This window comes from Haemaphysalis longicornis, unplaced genomic scaffold (genome assembly GCF_048455015.1).
Source record: "Haemaphysalis longicornis isolate Haplotype H1 unplaced genomic scaffold, Haemaphysalis longicornis Haplotype H1 scaffold_12, whole genome shotgun sequence".
Classification (NCBI taxonomy): domain Eukaryota; kingdom Metazoa; phylum Arthropoda; class Arachnida; order Ixodida; family Ixodidae; genus Haemaphysalis; species Haemaphysalis longicornis.
This window is the reverse complement of record NW_027526225.1, coordinates 93,571,694-93,583,290: the sequence shown is the minus strand read 5'-3', so window position 1 is coordinate 93,583,290 and position 11,597 is coordinate 93,571,694.

The window sequence follows — 11,597 nt, the reverse complement described above, 5'->3', positions numbered from 1 at the left end:
CTACCACCGCGATACTGAATCTGTCGGCAAATCAAACCGTTCTTTCCCCGTCGGTAGTTCATCATCCAAAATTCTTTGAAGGCATCATTGGTAAGTCACACGACGCTCAGATCTGCCTCTCCGGACGATGAAGAGCCGAGAGCAAAGCGTGACTGGTTTACTGCATAGCGAGAAATGCACAATGGTAATACAGGAAAAGCACCCATGCGGCTTACAGCACAACTCGAGCACAGAGACGCTTCTTACCGAAGCCCGAAGCGACCTCACGGGTGGCCGAGACGGCGTAATGTGTAGGTTGTATTTAGTGGTTTGGTGCCCATGCTGGCAACCATGCGTGTCGCCTTAGCAACACGGACGCTCCGGCTCCGGCGTGGCGTCGCACGCATGAGGCCGTCCCACCGGGCTCAAAAGCATTACATCAACGTCAACTACTGCTCCTCGCAGCGTCCTGAAGTCTACCTGTCGCAAACACGAGTGAAGTCGTCGGCACAGGAAAGCTGGCTGCCAGCTGCCGCGTTTTGGTATTGGCCACAGATTCCCACCTGTCGGCGAGAGCCTTCCCTTTCGCCCGCTTGCCGATAGATGTCACTCGTGTCTTAGCTAAAGAGGCGCGCACTCAATCGGCTTCCGCACGAGCATTCACAATTTTTTTTGCAGGCATTATTTGGTTTTTGTACTTAACGACTCTACCTCGGGCATCTGCTTATATCTGTGTTCGAAGTCAGCTTATATCAGCGAGGCGTTTCGCAATCGCGACTCCATTCTAGAGTGGTGGTGTGCACCTAGGGCAAGTGGAGCATCGCCACACAATGAAACTCCCATTATTCGTACCTGTTGACGCCACGGCTGAGAATCGAGTGGTAACGACCCAGACGACAGACGCCGAGGCCTGTATTTTTTCTGCGATGGCGGACGCTTCCGCAATCATGGTGGACATTATCATGGCAGTTTTCCGTGTTGCGAAAAGAAGAAATCACCCGCTAAACTTTTATGTGAATACCATTTATAGAAAGATGTGTCAAAAGTTACCAGCCTTCCAGAGCTTTGCGCAGGATCCGAACAAAGTACAAACACTCAAGAACACCCTCCCCAAATCTCGCGACAGTCGGCACACGTTGACTCTGCGAGAGGAGGGAAAGAAGTGTTCTTAGCGGCAGGAGTCCGATTGCAGAATGAAGCCTTAACGCGACGCCGCAAGAACCAGTTTGTTCCGAAATTCGCAGATGCCATGGACGTGAATAGTCGCCAACGAGGGCCTGTGCGGCAGACAAGCTCCGGCGTGTCAGGGCCTTTTTGAGAACTTCACCGCACTGCACTAAACTTGTAGCACGTGCGCGTACGGTAGCGGCGCGCTGAATCGTAGCAGCCTCCAGACCCAAACCCACAAGGTAGATCTGCACCTCGCAGTCATACCCCATTACAGGTTTAAAAGCTCACGGCTGGACTCGACTCTCCTCCCCCCCTCTCTCCTCCTCCCGCACTCCCCTTACTGCCTTCGCATTGGGGCGTCTTGCTGCCTGCCGCCGCGAGTTGAAGGGTGGCGCTGCAAGCCCACTGTTGCTCCGGCGCCGCCAAGCGCGTTCGCAGGCGCAGTGTATGCGCCGCAGAGCCGGTTACAGCCGCATGTATGACAATTTGTGACGCGGAAACTGCATGGTTGCACATCCTCGGATTAATATGCACTGTTGTCCAGTAAGCTGCCAGAATCTAACCTAGTAACGTTGGCCGGCACTCATAGCGGCGAAAACTAATGGTGGCGGCATGAAAAGATGACCTGAAGATCGACCGCATTGTGAAAAAATCGCTTCGTGTGGTGTTGCCTTCAAACAAGCTAGAATTTTTGGTAAGTATAGGCCTCACCGTTGAACTGCTATCCACGCAACAATCGGATTTATGATTTGTCAATGAATATTGCCAAGTTGTCCGAGAAATGAACCGGAAAAACTCGCACAGCAGGGTGGGAACACAGCTCCCAAGGAATATATTTTTTTAAATCTGGAAACTACAGATGGGATCATTATAGTTGCAGAAAACTGGACAGCTAGTCAGCCTTTGTATTTTTTCTACCCCGTTTAATTTTTAAGGACTGGTACGTGTTTCAAACTTAGTTGCCTGGTGGACGGTATTGTGCAGATGAGGGCGCACTTCAGGAAAAGTTTGTATTGCATCGTATACCTACCATGCCGTCACAAATAGGTAGATAAGACATCGCGATGGTTGAGCGTGCGCTTGCGCGAGCACCTGCCGGACGTGAAGAATGCGCACACTGCAACTCAGTGCAAATTGCCGGAAATGCGAATGCACGCCTCTCTTTAATGAGACTGTGGAGATATATCAAAGCAGAAAAAACAGCTCGCAAGAGAAACCATTGGGACGTTTTAGACGGCTCACCTTGGTCACACTCTCATAAGTATGCCGTCATTGGGTTTATCCGCCAATGAAATGGCGTATCTTGCCCCTGAATAATTCCAAACGGTCGCACCTTGCTTTCTCTGCCTTGCTTTTGTGTGTGTGTGTGTGTGTGTGGTACCGGGTGTCACACAGTTGTCGGTTGTTGCCTAGTTGTTATCTGTACTTAAGAATACGAGCTGTGTCAAATCATATTGCCATTTTGTCGCCTGACAGATTGTTATATACGCTGCTGAACCATATTTTTCGCTGATGAGCGCTTTTTTGAGCAATATATGAGCGTTCTTACGAATAAATGCTGACTGAATGAATATGTGGTTAAATGCACCGACGCTACACAGGCGATTAGGCATACCGTTGTCGAAAGCTCCGCATGAAGTTGGACCATCTGGGTATCATAAACACCCGCCGAAATATCAAATACACAGGCGCTTTCGATTTCGCGTCCATCAGAAAAGCAGTCACCGTTGCCGGGAATCGAACGCGCATCCCTACGCTACGAATAAATGCTGGCTGGAAGTAGCGCTTGTCCCAGTGGTCCTCCTTCGTCATTGGTGTAATGTTTTGCGTTTTACACGTCTACATTAGGCAGTTCTTCTGGGGTTTGTTGCTTTTTTATTCAGGTATAGTCATACGGGATATGCTTATTTCCTACAATTGTATAAGGCTGGACATAATTCAAAACTTTATGTGTCAAGGTGCGCCTCTAGTCAGGAATGTTGCAAGCAAATACAGTATATACGCAAACAACTTTTGCTCTGATCTTATTGCGTAAACTGCCTTGCGTATATATTGTTTATATGCCAGAACAAAAAAATCTGGGCCATATAACTTACCCCAACTGCCACGTTTCATTCGGAAATGCCACCGCGAATACTCACTGGTTATGTTAACGACGCTAAAGCTGCCTTGCTCTTGCCTTGCGCCGAGACACAGCGACGCGGAGCTTACGGTAACGTGTTGCTGCCCTCTCGCGGTTAGCACCGCAACTACGCGTCAGAAAAAATCCCATGCGGCGAGCCGGTATTTCGAATGCCGCAAAAGAAGCGCGGAAGGAGGAGAGTCTAATCCGGCCGTGAAAAGCTGCAGTAGAATGGGATTTTTGAGGGTGTGATTTCAAAGCCAGGTATGGCGATTGAAACGCAAGCCGGTCTACCCGAAGGCCTGAAAGATCAGGACAAGCCGGCAGTGATGCGCATTACTATATGAAGAGTTATTAGAGAGTTGTAGCTGACCGTTTTCGACGGTCCGCTCCGCTATCGGCGGCCCGCTCAGCGAAACCGGAGCGCCGGTCGCGGCCAATTGCGCCACGCATGTGCGATGGCGCGCCCGCTTACTACCGGAGCGGACGGACCGTGGGAAATGGTCAGCTAAAACTCGCTATTAAGGGATCTCCGCAAAGCACACAGTCATGGCATTTAACTGTTCAACACCTCCAGAGTTCGCGAAACCAGGCTTATTCGTTGTTCCGTCTACCCGTACAACCTAAACCAACGGCGATATTACAAGTGAGAACGGTTCGGGCATGACACCAACATCTCTTCTGGCATAGTAACGTGTGCGCAACGTTGATCACACGATCGCGACACAGAAAAGTGCGAGGGTCACCAATTCACCCACATCAACTGTGTCAGCCCTTATCAGGCGTCATCTCACACGTGCGAAACGTTCCAAATGAAAAACAAAATCATGAACTTAGATAGCACAGCATATGTTCTTCCCTGATGGCTAAATAGTTTTGCCATTTGCCCTCTGGCGAGGTACGCCGAAGCAGTTCACCCTGCGCGGAGCGGCCTCTGGTATCGGCCGGGACTCACTGCCGCGAGACAGGCCTTGTCCTGACCCTGCGCCCCCGCTTTCACCCTCCTACACCCTTTCCACCCCCGCGCGGTTTACCTGTGGCAGCCCATCCCGCCACCGCGCCGCTTGGCGAGCCAGCAGTAATTCCAGTAGCCACCAACACGGAAAGGAGTGATGCGGCCCCCTCTGCTTCCGCTTCACTGTCTCGGGCACACCTCGGGGCTTGAAGGAGATGGACACGGAGCAACCCGCAGTGGCTACCATCGAGGCCCCACCGTCTGACCCGCCTTTGGCGCTCCTGAAGCAATCTGTGCTGAAAAGAAAGGCACAGGAAAGGATGCTAGGCCCACTGAGCACGGTCCGTGGGGCACTACTAGAACATCTGATGATGACATGGACGTAGGGTTGTATCTGACTGCCTTGCAGCGCAAGGAACGGGGGCTATGTCTAGGTCCACAGAGAAGACCAAGAATTCCCTTAATGAAAAACAGCTATATATGCAATATATTATGTGCAATATATTAACACATATTCCAATATATTAACACATATTAATGTTGCACATATTCTATATGTGCAATATATTAACACATATTCCAGTACCTCTTAAGACTAAATACTGGAAAGAGAAAACATCACTCAATATAAGTAAACAGGCATCTTTAAAAACCTTAGTGATTTGTAGGAGATACTGCATTCTAATCAGCCAAGTGTTATGTGTATGAAAAAAAAGCGTCTCTGTAGAAAACGGACAAAATGAATAATTATGGTAATGCACGGCATGGACTAGTGCACGCCCTAGCCCATAATAAGAAAACAACAAAACGATGCCTCGTAGAGAGAGAGAGAGAGAGAGAATAAACTTTATTTCGAGGACTATCAGTGATTATGCATCATGAAAACGATGCTGGTGGTTAGATTGCGTTGATGGCTGTCCGCGTGAACTGATCAGCGATCTCGGCAGCCCTGGCGACCAAGCGCACCTGTAGGTCCGGGTCCGAGCTGCGCAGCGCGGCCTCCCACCGTTCCTCGGAGGGTATTTCTGGAAAGGGGTTTTTCGGGCAAGCCCAGATGATGCGGGATAGTGTGGCATGACCGCCACATAAGCAGCAAGCCGAAGTGGGTTACAGAGCTGGGTGGATGTGCGTCAGGACGGCGGGATTAGGAAAGGTGCCTGTCTGAAGTAGTCGCCACGTGTGAGCCTTAGAATTGTCTAAAGTTTTGTCCGCCGGAGGATAGGTCAAGCGGGAGAGGCGGTAGTGCATAGTGATGTCGTGAAAAGAGACCAGGCGATCCCGCGCAGATCGCGCCCCGTGGTAGGGATAGAGGCTGGGCCCAGCCCGGATCGTGAGTCCTCGGGCGTGTTCGTGGGCCGCTTCGTTCCCTTCGAGGCCCGAATGCGCGGGCGTCCAGCTGGCTGTTTTAAGGGTCGGGCAGAGTTTCCTGTCAAAGTTTTGAGTGCCGGCTTTGAGATGCGACCGGTGGAAAAATTTTGAATTGCAGTTTTAGAATCGGAAATGATTGTGCTGGGAGTGGGGTCGAGTGTTAGGGCTAGGGCTATGGCCGCCTCTTCCGCTGTCTCTGGGCGGGGGGACCGAACGGTGGCCGAATTGAGAAGTTCCTTGGCATTGTTCATGGCTACAATCGTGTAGGCGTCGTGGAATCGGTATTCTGCCGCGTCGACATATACAACTCGGGGATTGTTGCCGTACATCTTGTGGAGTGCTTCCGCTCGCTTTTGTCTCCTAGCGACGTGGTGCTGAGGGTGCATATTGCGGGGCAACGGTTTGATTATTAGTTGGGAGTGTATTGACGCGGGGATGGGATGTAGTTGCGCGAAGTTTGTATGGTGACGGATACCCAGTTCTTGAAGGATGTGCCTCCCCGTGCTGGTTCGGGCCAGTCGCTCATACCGACTCGTTAAGTGGGCTTCCATCAGCTCCTGAGCTGTATTGTGGAGACCCATTCCATCCAATCGGGCAGTGGAAGTACCGGGAATGAGTCGAAGCGCCAATTTATAGGTTCGCCTAGTTAGCACGTCTATTTTATCAAGGTCGGCCTTAGTTAGGAGGAGATAAGGGAGGGAGTAAACTAGCCGGCTTATGACAAAGGCTTGGAGAATGCGAATTTTTTCGCTTTCAGTAAGACCCTTATGGCGGTTGGTGACCCTGCGGACAAGTCGGGCCGTCTGGTCCGCGGCTCGGTTCATTAGGCTTATGAAGCTGTCACTTTTGCGGTTGCTTTGTATTCTTAGTCCTAAGATTCGGATTATCGGGACCTCTGGGATCGGTTTGCCGTTTATGTTGAGCTCGATGTTCGGTTTCTGAGGTGGTCTTTGAGCCGGCGACGGAAGTAAAAGCAGCTCGGATTTAGATGGAGAGCAAGATAGTCCCGCTCTGCCAGCTTCCTCTATGACGATGTCGATGCCCATCTGCATGATTTCCTCAATTTGGGCATCGCTACCTCTGTTGGCCCACAGAGTGATGTCATCCGCGTACAGGTTATGATGGAGACCCGGAATTTTTTCTAGTCTCTTCGGGATTTTTAGGATGGCCAGATTAAACAGGAGTGGGGAAAGAACGGCTGCTTGAGGAGTACCCTTTCCTCCAACCGAGAAAGTGGGGGTTACGAGGTCACCCACGTGCATGACAGCCGTCCTATCTGAGAGGAAGTCTTTGATGTAGTTATAGGTGCGTACTCCAGGATTGATCGATTGCAGGCCTTTGAGAATGGCCTCGTGGCCAACGTTGTCGAAGGCCTTGGTCAGATCTAGTGCTAGCACTGCCGATTAATCTAACCTGTCAGGCGAACGTCGTATGACGTGATAATGGAGTCTGAGCATCACATCTTGTGTAGATAAACCGGCTCGGAAACCTACCATCGTATGGGGGAATTGCTCTGTGTCTATGAGGTGATTTGACAGCCGGGTGTGTATGATGTGCTCCATGAGCTTACCGAGGCAGGATGTAAGTGAAATAGGGCGTAGATGTTCGAGTGCGAGAGGTTTGTTCGGCTTGGGAATCAGAACTACCTTGGCATGTTTCCACGACCGAGGTAGGGTGCCTGATCTCCAGCACTCGTTCATGTAATGCGTTGGATGCAATCGATTTGTCATCCAGATTGCGGAGTGCTTTATTAGTTACGCCATCGGGGCCAGGAGCTGAGCTGGTGCGAAGTTTTGCGATGGCCGCCCTGAGCTCCACTTCCGAGATGTCTCGGTCCATTTCAGAATTTGGGAGGCCGGTGTAATTTGGGAGCTTGAGGCTAGGACTCGGGGGCAAATTTGTGTCACGAATTTTGTCAGGGAGTTCTGTATCAGATCCTGGGAAATTATGCATGACCTGTGTCAGACGGTTTCTCTGCTCAGCTTTGCTGTGGTTAGGATCGATTAGGTGTCTGAGAAGCTGCCATGTTTTCTTCATCCCTAGATTTCCTTTAAGCTGGTCTCAAATTTGGTCCCATTGGTCTCGTGCGAGCTCGCTGGCGTCTGCTGCTGTTTCCCTTTCCAGTGAGGCCATGCGTAACTTAAGCTTGCGGTTGCGTTTTTGTCTGCGCCAGCGCTTCTGGATGCTTTTGTAGGCCTCCCAGAGGTGGGCAAGCCTGCCATCAATGGTTAGGGATGGGATGTCCTGATCAAGCTTTTTCGTGGTGGTTTTTATGTCCATTAGGAGTTGTTGTGTCCAAGTGTCTATATTTGATATCGGAGCGTCATCTGCATTGCTGTTTCGAAGAAATCGGAATTCGTCCCACTCGACTAGTGTTGCCTGACGGGGAGTGCATTTGATTTTCGTCGTGTGCTTAATTACTGTCGCGATAATAAAGTGATCGCTGCCGAGGGTGTGACCAGTAACGTTCCACTTCTCGCATCTCGTATGCAGGGCGAAGGTAAGATCTGGGGCAGTGTCAACTTGGACGCTGTTACCTATCCTGGTGGCTATTCCGGTGTCAGCAAGAATGCTAAAGTGGTGTAGCTGTATTTGCTCCCAGAGGTCCCTTCCTTTTTTGTTACTGCATCTGTAGCCCCAGGCGGTATGTGGGGCATTAAAATCTCCTACCACCACTAGCGCGTGCGGTCCTACTTCCCTGCGTGTGAGAGCGAAAAGAAGATAAAATCTATGGTCGCGGTTCCGCGGTGGGCTATATACATTAAGAATGAAGATTTTAGTCGCTTCGCGCTTCTTTGGAAAGATTGTTAAAGAAAGAATTAAATGTCTATACTGTCAAATTGTTGCCTGGTCGCCGGTAGGTTGCGATTGACCAGAATGGCTGTGCGGGTATTTTCGGGGTCATGAAAAGCTTTATAGCCGGGTAGTTTAACGTTAGTTCCGCTTGCTTGCAGTGCAATTACATCGGGAGGGAATTGAAGTGACTGGACAAGTAGTTGTAGTTCTGGCCACTTCCGTTTAAATCCGCGGCAATTCCACTGCCAGATTTTAACTGTACGGTTTGCCTCTGTTTCTCTCGACATGGGGAGCGGAGGATCGCTGTGATGGGGCTGTTAGCAGTTGGCTATGTGGTAATATTACCATAAACATCTGGATACTATTTTGAACTTTTAGAATACCTTGAAGGGTGCGTGCAATGTCGCCAAGTTTATCTTCGACTTCTTAGGGGAGGGAGGTTTCGACAGCCCGTTTCTTTGTGGGGGGCGAATTAACATCTGTACCAGAGGGGTCTGCCTGGGTGGTCAGTTGTTCACGGAGGGCTTTATTTTCGTCCCGCAAGGCTTCATCATCTTTTAACAGCTTCGCGATGCTCTGCGTAAGAGATCTAACTTCTGCTTTAAGACTAGCTAGTTCCATCCGAAACTCTGCAGGAATTTGGGTAGTCTGAGGAGGAGGGGTGTTCGAGGAACGGTGGGACACCCCGCTGCCCCAGCTCACCTGTTTGTCGGCGGTTGCGGTTGACGCTGGCGGCGGCGTCTTGTCCTTCCCCTTGGAAGTTTGTCGCCTGCGGTTTTTGACTGACGGCGATCTCGATTGGCTCCGCGGAGGGGACTTGGATGTGGCCCTATTGCCGGATGGAGATCGAGATTTTGAGCGACCTCTCTCTCGCTCCGGCAGGCTGGGCCATTCTTGTGGGATTTTTAGGATCGACTTGAACTTCTGCGTTGACCTCGATTGATGTTCTTGTCGCTGTTGTTGTCTTCCGTCTTGCGACGATGGTGGGAGTCTCCGTCGGGGTTGGAATCTACGCGGACAGTCTACTGCCCCGGTCAGGTGCTCTCCATTGCAGATCACAAACTTGCGGGTGCACGGGTGTCCGTCGGTAGGATTGACTATGCCGCAGGTGTGGCAGCGAGTCTCAGCCGCTGGACACACGTCTGGTCGATGGCCTACTTTCCAGCAGTGCGGGCAGGCCTCCGTTTTCCTGCGGAAGGGGTAGCAGCGTTGGGTCGTTCGTCGGTATCGGACCCAGTATGGTACTACGGTGCCTTGAAAAAGAATTTGGATGGATTTGGAGGATCCCATCCTCCCGGCACTCAGTATGTGGAAGTCAGGGTTGTGATCTTTGAATCCTGTCGTGATGTCGTCTGGAGATTCGTCCTCGGGAATGTTGAACACGATGCCGGACACTGTGCGCGACGGGGCGGCGACGTGACTCGACTGTTCGAAGTTTTGGTCCTTAATGCGCATAAACTTCACGGAGGAGAAGAGAACCGCTCGATCCTTGGAGGGGGTACTAACGATGAAGTAGTTCGAGATGGGCTGTGTGCGTACCTGCTCACCGCTTATGTAAGGAACTCCTGCGGCTGCGTAGATCGCATTTGTGATGGTAACGCTGCTGGTGGCTTTCGGATCTAATCCACCTCTTGGGCGGAACACGATTTTGTAGTCTTCTTCCGGTAGATTGGCTCTCGGCGGAGTCCGCTGCTTTGCTCGGCGCATCTTCGGCTGGTGCGCCGGCTGCTGCTTGCTGGGGGCTTGAATGGTCCTGCTTTATTCGATGTTTTCCTTGTAGGCGCGATGTATATGCTGCCAGTCGTCCCCGTGGAAGTCCTCGGGAGCGAGGTCCTCCCCTTCGACCACGACCTCCGTGACTTGACCAAGGCGGGCGATCATCAAAGGGGCGCGCTACCGTTGCCGCGGCAACGCGGGTTCGCCGAAGCGCCGGTTAGGCCTAGCAGGCCGTGCCGGCGTGGTCGATGATTGGCACTCCACTCATGAAGAAACGGGGGCTCACCGGTGAATGAAACTTGGTCAGGAGGTTCCCTGAGCGTTTCGGCGTCGGTGGCCATGGCTGTAGTGCTGCGGCTAGATGCGGTGGCGGTTGTAGGGGTGAAAACGCTGGAGCGTAGCTGAGCTGCGACCGCCGGCGTTCGAGCCACTATGTGGAAAAAAAAATCATGCCTCGTAGACAGCAGCTCGCACCCTTCCAGGGCACGTCCAGACGAAGGACACCGGTACGAGGCGACAGAGAGAGGTATTCCGTGGGCAGCAGCGCTAGAACGCTAATTTTTTTCTGTGAGACACAATATCGCCGTTTAGTAAATATTCTATTTGTCCTTTCACCGTTGGCTTCGTGTCCTTGAGGGTGTGCTTCGCTACACTAGGGGAGTTGTTGCAACGTTGTCATCCCACCGCTGACAACCCGTTGCTGCATACGGGAAGGCGTACGCGAGCCGAGCTCCGTCGCCCCAGTCATGCGTGTGGTAGCGTGGTGAAGTGAGCGGCCAGCCCATGTTGATGATAGTTGGGTTTTATTGGCGCAAGGCCGACTATGGGCAAAGAGCGCCAAAGAAGAAGCTACTGAATTATGATGAGACCATAAGTACTAAAACATGTGACTAAAAGTAAAGGTGATGCAAAACAAAAGACAATGGAGATGGCTGGTGTATAGGGCCAGGGTGATTACACATGATATGACAAGAGCTGCAGAAAGTTTACCTCAGCTAAAAACTTAAAAACACGTTGACTAGAAAACATTGGTTCGTCGGCTAAAAAGTATGATGGGTGCAAAGGAATGTGTCGTCTGTATAATTCAGGGAAATGTTTGTGTCGTGTTGTGTCAAGTGCCTTGCATGTGATTAGTATGTGGACTACGGATAGGCCCTTTCCACACCTGCTACACGTGGGTCCCGAAGTTCCAGTGAGCAGGTGGGAGTGCGTAACATGTGTGTGGCCTATCCGCAGCCTAGCCAGGGCGACTTCAGTGTATCTGTTGTGTGAGTCAGTTATGTAGCGTCCAAGTTGTGGTTTTATTACATGTAGTTTGTTGTCTGTTTGTTGACTCCAGTGTAATTGCCATGTGTTACGAAGCTGTCGTCTGATGTGTGTCTTTAGGTCAGTGTAAGGTACTGTTGTAACGTCAACTGTAGTCATGAGAGCAGCATCACCAGCCATTTGGTCGGCGGCCTCATTGCCAGGGATTCCACAATGCCCTGGTAC